General features: G+C 41.8%; 1 protein-coding gene across 5 annotated transcripts in view; it reads right to left on the bottom strand.

Moving 5' to 3' along the window:
- Window positions 1-241: 241 nt before the first annotated feature.
- The window catches only part of stard3nl (STARD3 N-terminal like), a 52,373-nt gene continuing 44,115 nt past the window's right edge, over window positions 242-8,499 (bottom strand). For 3 of the 5 annotated variants that reach the window (XR_001320359.2, XM_014139117.2, XM_045693799.1), the window contains one exon: window positions 242-2,281. The gene's annotated coding sequence lies outside the window, so the exon portion shown is untranslated. Of the gene's footprint in view, window positions 2,285-8,499 lie in introns of all 5 variants that reach the window. The other 2 variants (XR_001320360.2, XM_014139118.2) reach the window with 1 other exon arrangement.

Below are 8,499 nucleotides of genomic sequence, written 5' to 3'. Positions count from 1 at the left end.
AAAAATTTTGCATCTTCAAAGTAGTAGGCATGTTGTGTTAATCAAATGATACAAACCTCAAATCTATTTAAAATGCAGGTTGTAAGGCAACAAAATAGGAAAAATGCCAAGGGGGTGAATACTTCCGAAAGCCACTGTAAATGTATATTAATATTATGTTATTACCCATTTATTCTGTGCTGTAATGTAAAGTGCTACCAAAATGTCAAAAAAAAAAAAATAAATCTCCCAAAGAAGGCCCTTTAACAATGTGCAATTTATTTTTATTAAAATCGAATGAAATGCAAAAACAGAACATATACCATCATTAACAAATCATAACATTTTCACTTTAATCCAAAACTAAATACAAAGACGAGTAAAACCAATAACTCAAAAGTTAGATACATTATTGCTTAATTGAATGTAATTCAATGTAATTCTTGATCAAATGTGGTAACCAACCATTAATCCCTAAATGCTCACAGGCTTGCCACTGTGAAAATGAACTTGGTGTCTTAAACGGTGAACCTTATTATTTTACTGTATTGAGTGGCACAGCGGTCTCAGTGCACTACAGACCCTGGTTCGATTCCAAGCTGTATCATAACCGGTCGTGATTGGGAGTTCCATAGGGCAGCGCACAATTGTCCCAGAGTCGTCCGGGTTCGGGTTTGGCCGGGGTAGGCAGTCATTGCAAATAAGAATTTGTTCTTAACTGACTTGCTGAGTTAAATAAAAAATACAAGTGAAGACTATACTCTCTTTAGTGGGTATTCAATCCGATTGCGCTTTGTTGGCTACAGTATGCACCTTTTATAGAAAGCCAATGTTCCCATGTTCACGGAAACTGCAATCACGGTAAGTGCTGTAAACTGTATTTCGGCTCAATTGGAAATGACTTTAAAATGTTAAGCACACTATTACGCGGATCTACCGCTGATCGCATTGAAATTCTTGATTACAGGTCCATGCATCAGCATACACTAATTATGAATGCAAGTTAAGAGCGTTTACATGCCAACACACGTTCATTTTCAGAGGTGAACCTAAAAGGTTATCAAAGATACATTTCAGAGTAAAATCTACATCCTACCCATGTTATTTCCATGGTGATATGTACACACAACTGGGATCTGTAATAGTCCGAGGAAACATGTTTTATTGCCATTTTCATAGTCTTGTCATGGTGAATGGAAATTGTGGTGGGAGTTATTAAGTCATGCTAACAACTTCTGTTGGTTAACTACATTAAACAGTTCCCTCTTAGCTGTTTGTTTGTGTATTCCCATGTGTGGAACTGCATTTACGATAAGAGTACAAACTCCATTAGTCTGCTTGTGCATAAAAAGCTTTCGGATGTTTAATTTTGAAAACATACCATGCAGATGTTTTTGATTAAAAGTATGAAACTTCCAGGTGGAGTGAAAGATAGCAGTGTTGAACTTTAATATGAAGTCATCGGAAATGTATTCTACCATTTTTTTATTTGTATATTGATACATTTTGCAAAGCCAAGTAGAAAGTTTACTAAGAAGCATCCGGGCTAATGCCCTTCTACTTCCAAAGGGTCAGTTTAGAAAACAAAAACGGTATAACACTTTCCAGTGATAAAAAAAAAAAAAAGGTGCTGTATACAATTTCTTCCTTTCCTATGATGAAGAGAGGGTAGTCATAAGAAGAAATCAAAAAACATTGCGACATTGAGTTCCCAAAGGCATGCATTCAGACATATATAGATTACCAACTGAAGTTGTTACATATGCAGGCACAGCTGTGTTGGTTATGTAGTCTATTATATTTTCCCCCTTGACAGCTGTCCAAAGGAGTTTGCTTAATATCAATACATTTTTTTCTCTCTGAGTAATCCATTTATATTCAAGTGCCATCCTTAGGGCTCAACAGCCCTGTAGCCACACTTGAAATTGGCACACTGCCCATGCTGACTTAGTCTTCGATTTTGAAGCTTCTAAACATATCAGCAAGAGATACATGAATAAGCACATCAGGAACTTATATCTGGCAAAAAAACAAAAACAAAAAAAACTATGCATTCAGTTCTTTAAAAACAACTGTTTGGAAGCTTGAGTGAAGAGGTGACGGGATATGAAGCAGGTGTGTAGAGGGTGATAGGCTGAGAAATATCGATCTCTCAGTGGAGGAATAAAGAACATGCAGTGGTTGGTAGTCTTCCCCGTGGTTAGATGGGGCAGCTGCCGTGAGCACTTGTGTAACTTTAGATGCAGTCACTCAAAGTTGTGAATCTTCAAATGGGTTTCACCTCCCAGGATGACCACTGGTACTTCTCAAAAACAAAACAAAGCATATTATAAGCAAGCAAACACCAATTATATTATGACCTACATAATTAACCAAACCAGAAATAATGTCCTAAAAATAATGTATTATGGAAGTATTTGTCAACATTAACAAAATGACATTTTGACAATAGTCATTCAGCTTTTATATTTACACATACACTCAGCAGCCAGTTTATTATGTACACCCATCTAGTACCAGGTCAGACAACCCTTTTCCTCCAGAACAGCCTGAATTCTTCAGGGCATGGACACATTGCTCAATTGGTATCAAGGGACCTAACATGTGCCAGGGAAACATTCCCAACACCATTATACCACTGCCAGCAGCAGGTACCGTTGACACCAGGCCGGCGAGTTGTGCGTTCCGAGATGCCGTTCTGCGCCGTTATTTGCAGTTTGTGGCCCGCCTGTTAGCTTGCAATATTCTTGCCATTTTCCTTCGACCTCATTTCAACTAGCTGTTTTTGCCCATGGGGCTGCTGCTGACTGGATGTTTTTTGTTTAAACGCACCATTCTTGGTAAACCCTAGACACCGTGGTACATGAAAGGCTCTGGAGGCCGGATGTTTGAGATACTGGAACCAGTGCACTTTACACCGACGACGATACCACTACTCAGTCGTTTATGTACTTATTTTGTCTATTCTAACATTGAATCGAACAGTAACGGATCCCTTCGATGCCAGTCTGCCTGCTTTATATAGCAAGCCACAGCCATGTGACTCAGTGTATGTAGGAGCAAACCATTTGTGAATGGGGTGCTGAGTCTATATTCATACAGTACCAGTCAAAAGTTGACATGCGTACTCAGTTTTTTTAATTTAATTTTGACTATTTTCTACATTGCACAATAATAGTGAAGAAATCAAAACATGTAGTAACCCCCCAAAAAAGTAGCTTTGCAAACTCTTGGGCATTCTCTCAACCAGCTTTGCCTGGAATGCTTTTTCAACAGTCTTGAAGGAGTTCCCACATATGCTGAGCACTTATTGGCTGCTTTTCCTTCACTCTGTGGTCCATCTCATCCTAAACCATCTCAATTTGATTGAGGTAGGGTAATTGTGAAGGCCAGGTCATCTGATGGAGCACTCCATCACTCTCCTTCTTGGTCAAATAGCCCTTACACAGCCTGGAGGTGCGTGTTGGGTCATTGTCCTGTTGAAAAACAATTGATAGTTCCACTATCCCAAACCAGATGGGATGGCGTATCGCTGCAGAATGCTGTGGTAGCCATGCTGGTTAAGTGTGCCTTGAATTCTAAATAAATCACTGTCACCAGCAAAGCACCCCCACACCATCACACCTCCATGCGTCATGGTGGGAACCACACATGCGGAGATCATCCATTCACTTATTCTGCGTCTCACAAGGACACAGCGGTTGGAGCCAAAATTCTCAAATTCACACTCAGACCAAAATACAGATTTCCACCGGTCTAATGTCCATTTCTCGTGTTTCTTGGCCCAAGCTTGTCTCTTCTTATTGGTGTCCTTCAGTAGTGGTTTCTTTGCAGCAATGATTCACACAGTCTCATCTGAACAGTTGATGTTGTGTCTGTTACTTGAACTCTGTGAAGCATTTATTTGGGCTGCAATTTCCAAGGCTGGTAACTCGAATGAGGTAACTCTGGGTCTTCCTTTCCTGTGGCAGTCCTAATGAGAGCCAGTTTCATCATAGCGCTTGGTTTTTACGATTGCACTTGAAGAAACTTGCATAGTTATTGAATGCCAAGAGTGTGCAAAGCTGTCAAGGCAAAGTGCAGCTACTTTGAAGAATCTAAAATATATTTAGATTTGTTTAACACTTAGGTTACTACATGATTCCATGTGTTATTTCTTAGTTTGATGTCTTCACTATTATTCTACAATAAAGAAAAACTCTTGTACGAGTAAGTGTGTCCAAACTTTCGACTGGTACTATATATGCACGGAGTGTACAAAACATGAAGAACACCTGCTCTTCCTACGACAGACTGACCAGGTGAATCCAGGTGAAAGCTATGATCCCTTATTGATGTCACTTGTTAAATCCACTTTCATTAGTGTAGATGAATACAGGTTTAAGAATGATTTAAGCCTTGGAGACAATTGAGACATGGATTGTGTATGTGTGCCATTCAGAGGGTGAATGGGCAAGACAAAATATTGAAGTGGCTTTGAACAGGGGCTATGGTAGTAGGTGCCAGGCCCACCGGTTTGAGTGTGTCAACAACTGCAACACTGCTGGGTTTTTCACGCTCAAAGGTTTCCCACAAGATTGGTCCACTACCCAAAGGACATCCAGCCAACTTGATACAACTGTGTGAAGCATTGGAGTCAACATGGGCCAGCATCCCAGTGGAACGTTTGACACCTTGTAGAGTCCATGCCCCGACGAATTGAGGCTGTTGAGGGCAAAGGTGGGGGGGTGTAACTCAATATTAGGAATAAGAAACATGTATACAGATCCAAAACTCTTTGCACTCTTAAAATAAATACAAATACTGAGCTATATTGTATATTATATTGCTATATTAAATTATATTATTTTTATGAAACAGCCTCCTGGCAGAGGCAACCAGGTTTTTGGCTAAAATATCCTAGTACTGGGTAAAGTTCATTACGCCGTTAACTTTAAGGGCCCCAGGACCAGTGGAAGCAAAATAGCCCCATAACATCAAAGATCCCCCACAATATTTTACAGAAAGTATGAGGGACTTTTCTGCATACATATCCTTCTTTCAACACTAAACCCACCACTGGTGTGCATAGCCATTTTCATGTCATCCAACAAACGTAAAGACCTGTAATTTGCTAAACGGCACTGGCATTCTTCAAAAGAAGAATGCACATGCAGAAAAGTACCTCATACATACTGTAAAATATAGTGGTGCTTCTTTGCTTCCACTGGTCCTGGGGACCTTGTAAGGTCAAGGGCAAAATGAACTTTACCCAGTACCAGGACATTTTAGTCTAAAACCTGATTGCCTCTGCCAGGTAGGCTGAAACTTGGTGGATCTTCCACCCCAAAAAAATAACCAAGCACGCATCAAAATCCACAATTCACTACAAAAATCAACATTTCGCAATCAGTCTCTGGACTTGAACCCCATTGAAAACCTGTTGGTTTGATTGAAGAGGGCAGTCCATAAGCGCAGACGAAGGATATCAATTATCTAGAAAGATTATGAATGGAGGAATGGTCTAAGATCCTTCCTAATTTGTTTTTCAAATCTCATAAAACCTTTTGAAAAAGTCTGTACCAATATCCTCTCATAGGTGAAGGTGCCAGAGTATTGAAAACCGGGGTGGCAATAATTTTGACCCTTGCGGTTTTGAGATTTTGTTTAATTAACTTGAACAAAATCTTTCTCTGAGCAACTGTGGTGGTATAAAATATACTGCTCAAAAAAATAAACACTTAAACAACACAATGTAACTCCAAGTCAATCACACTTCTGTGAAATCAAACTGTCCACTTAGGAAGCAACACTGATTGACAATAAATGTCACATGCTGTTGTGCAAATGGAATAGAGAACAGGTGGAAATTATAGGCAATTAGCAAGACACCCCCAATAAAGGAGTGGTTCTGCAGGTGGGGACCACAGACCACTTCTCAGTTCCTATGCTTCCTGGCTGATGTTTTGGTCACTTGAATGCTGGCGGTGCTTTCACTCTAGTGGTAGCATGAGACAGAGTCTACAACCCACACAAGTGGCTCATGTAGTGCAGCTCATCCAGGATGGCACATCAATGCGAGCTGTGGCAAGAAGGTTTGCTGGGTAGTGTCCAGAGCATAGAGGCGCTACCAGGAGACATGCCAGTACATCAGGAGACGTGGAGGAGGCCGGAGGAGGGCAACAACCCAGCAGCAGGACCGCTACCTCTGCCTTTGTGCAAGGAGGAGCAGGAGGAGCACTGCAAAATGACCTCCAGCAGGCCACAAATGTGCATGCGTCTGCTCAAACGGTCAGAAACAGACTCCATGAGGGTGGTAAAGGGCCCGACGTCCACAGGTGGGGGTTGTGCTTACAGCCCAACACCGTGCAGGACGTTTGGCATTTGCCAGAGAACACCAAGATTGGAAAATTCGCCACTGGCGCCCTGTGGTCTTCACAGATGAAAGCAGGTTCACACTGAGCACATGTGACAGACGTGACAGAGTCTGGAGACGCCGTGGAGAACGTTCTGCTGCCTGCAACATCCTCCAGCATGACCGGTTTGGCGGTGGGTCAGTCATGGTGTGGGGTGGCATTTCTTTGGGGGGGCCGCACAGCCCTCCATGTGCTCGCCAGAGGTAGCCTGACTGCCATTAGGTACCGAGATGAGATCCTCAGACCCCTTGTGAGACCATATGCTGGTGCGGTTGGCCCTGGGTTCCTCCTAATGCAAGACAATGCTAGACCTCATGTGGCTGAAATGTGTGTCAGCAGTTCCTGCAAGAGGAAGGCATTGATGCTATGGACTGGCCCGCCCGTTCCCCAGACATGAATCCAATTGAACACATCTGGGACATCATGTCTCGCTCTATCCACCAACGCGCCACGTTGCACCACAGACTGTCCAGGAGTTGGCAGATGCTTTAGTCCAGGTCTGGAAGGAGATCCCTCAGGAGACCATCCGCCACCTCATCAGGAGCATGCCCAGGCGTTGTAGGGAGGTCATACAGGCACGTGGAGGCCACACACACTACTGAGCCTCATTTTGACTTGTTTTAAGGACATTACATCAAAGTTGGATCAGCCTGTAGTGTGGTTTTCCACTTTAATTTTGAGTGTGACTCCAAATCCAGACCTCCATGGGTTGATAAATTGGATTTCCATTGATTATTTGTGTGATTTTGTTGTCAGCACATTCAACTATGTAAAGAAAAAAGTAGTTAATAAGATCATTTATTTCATTCAGATCTAGGATGTGTTGTTTAAGTGTTCCCTTTATTTTTTTGAGCAGTGTAATTTCCCCATTTCTTTGCGCATACAATTTACACTGAGTGTACAAAACATTAGGAACACCTTCCTAATACTGAGTAGCACCCCCATTTGCCCTCAATTTGTCGGGCAATGGACTACAAGGTGTCGAAAGCGTTCCAAAGGGATGCTGGCCCATGTTGACTCCAATGATTCCCACAGTTGTGTCAAGTTGGCTGGATGTCCTTTGGGTGGTGGACCATTCTTGATACACACAGGAAATTATTGAGCGTGACAAACCCAGAAGCGTTGCAGTTGACACTCAAACCGGTGCGCCTAGCACCTACTGTTATACCCCCCGTTCAAAGGCACTTAAATCTTTTGTCTTGCCCATTCACCCTCTGATTGGCACATACACAATCCATGTCTCAAGGCATAAAAATTATTATTTAACCCATCTCCTCCCCTTCACCTACACTGATTGAAGTGGATTTAATAGATGACATCAATTAGGGATCATAGCTTTCACCCTAGATTCACCTGGTCAGTTTATATCATGGAAAGATCAGGTTTGAACGCTACAGACAGACTTCAGACGAGTCCTCTGACACTTATTGGGGGGGGGTCGTATAGCAAAACAAATAATTTTAAAGAAAAATCTCTATGAAAGTGACGGATTTTACAGGCAATGTAACATACAATTAAAGTCGGACGTTTACATACACCTTAGCCAAGTACATTTAAACTCCGTTTTCACAATTCCTGACATTTAATCCTAGTAAAAATTCCCTGTCTTAGGTAAATTAGCCTTAGGTAAATTAGGATCGCCACTTTATTTTAAGAATGTGAAATGTCAGAATAATAGTAGAGAGAATGATTTATTTCAGCTTTTATTTATTTAATCAGATTCCCAGTGGGTCAGAAGTTTACATACACTCAATTAGTATTTGGTAGTGTTGCCTTTAAATTGTTTAACTTGGGTCAAATGTTTTGGGTAGCCTTCCACAACCTTCCCACAATAAGTTGGGTGAAATTTGGCCCCTTCAGCTTGACAAGGCTGGTGTAACCGAGTCAGGTTTGTAGGCCTCCTTGCTCGCACACGCTTTTTCAGCTCTACCCACAAATGTTCTATAGGATTGAGGTCAGGGCTTTGTGATGGCCACTCCAATACCTTGACTTCGTTGTCCTTAAGCCATTTTGCCACAACTTTGGAAGTATGCTTGGGGTCATTGTCCATTTGGAAGTCCCATTTGCGACTAAGCTTTAACTTCCTGACTGAGGTCTTGAGATGTTGCTTCAATATATGCACTTA

Source organism: Salmo salar, chromosome ssa14 (genome assembly GCF_905237065.1).
Source record: "Salmo salar chromosome ssa14, Ssal_v3.1, whole genome shotgun sequence".
Lineage (NCBI taxonomy): Eukaryota > Metazoa > Chordata > Actinopteri > Salmoniformes > Salmonidae > Salmo > Salmo salar.
The sequence above is the reverse complement of the archived record's forward strand: the minus strand, read 5'-3'. Positions and strand labels throughout refer to the sequence as shown.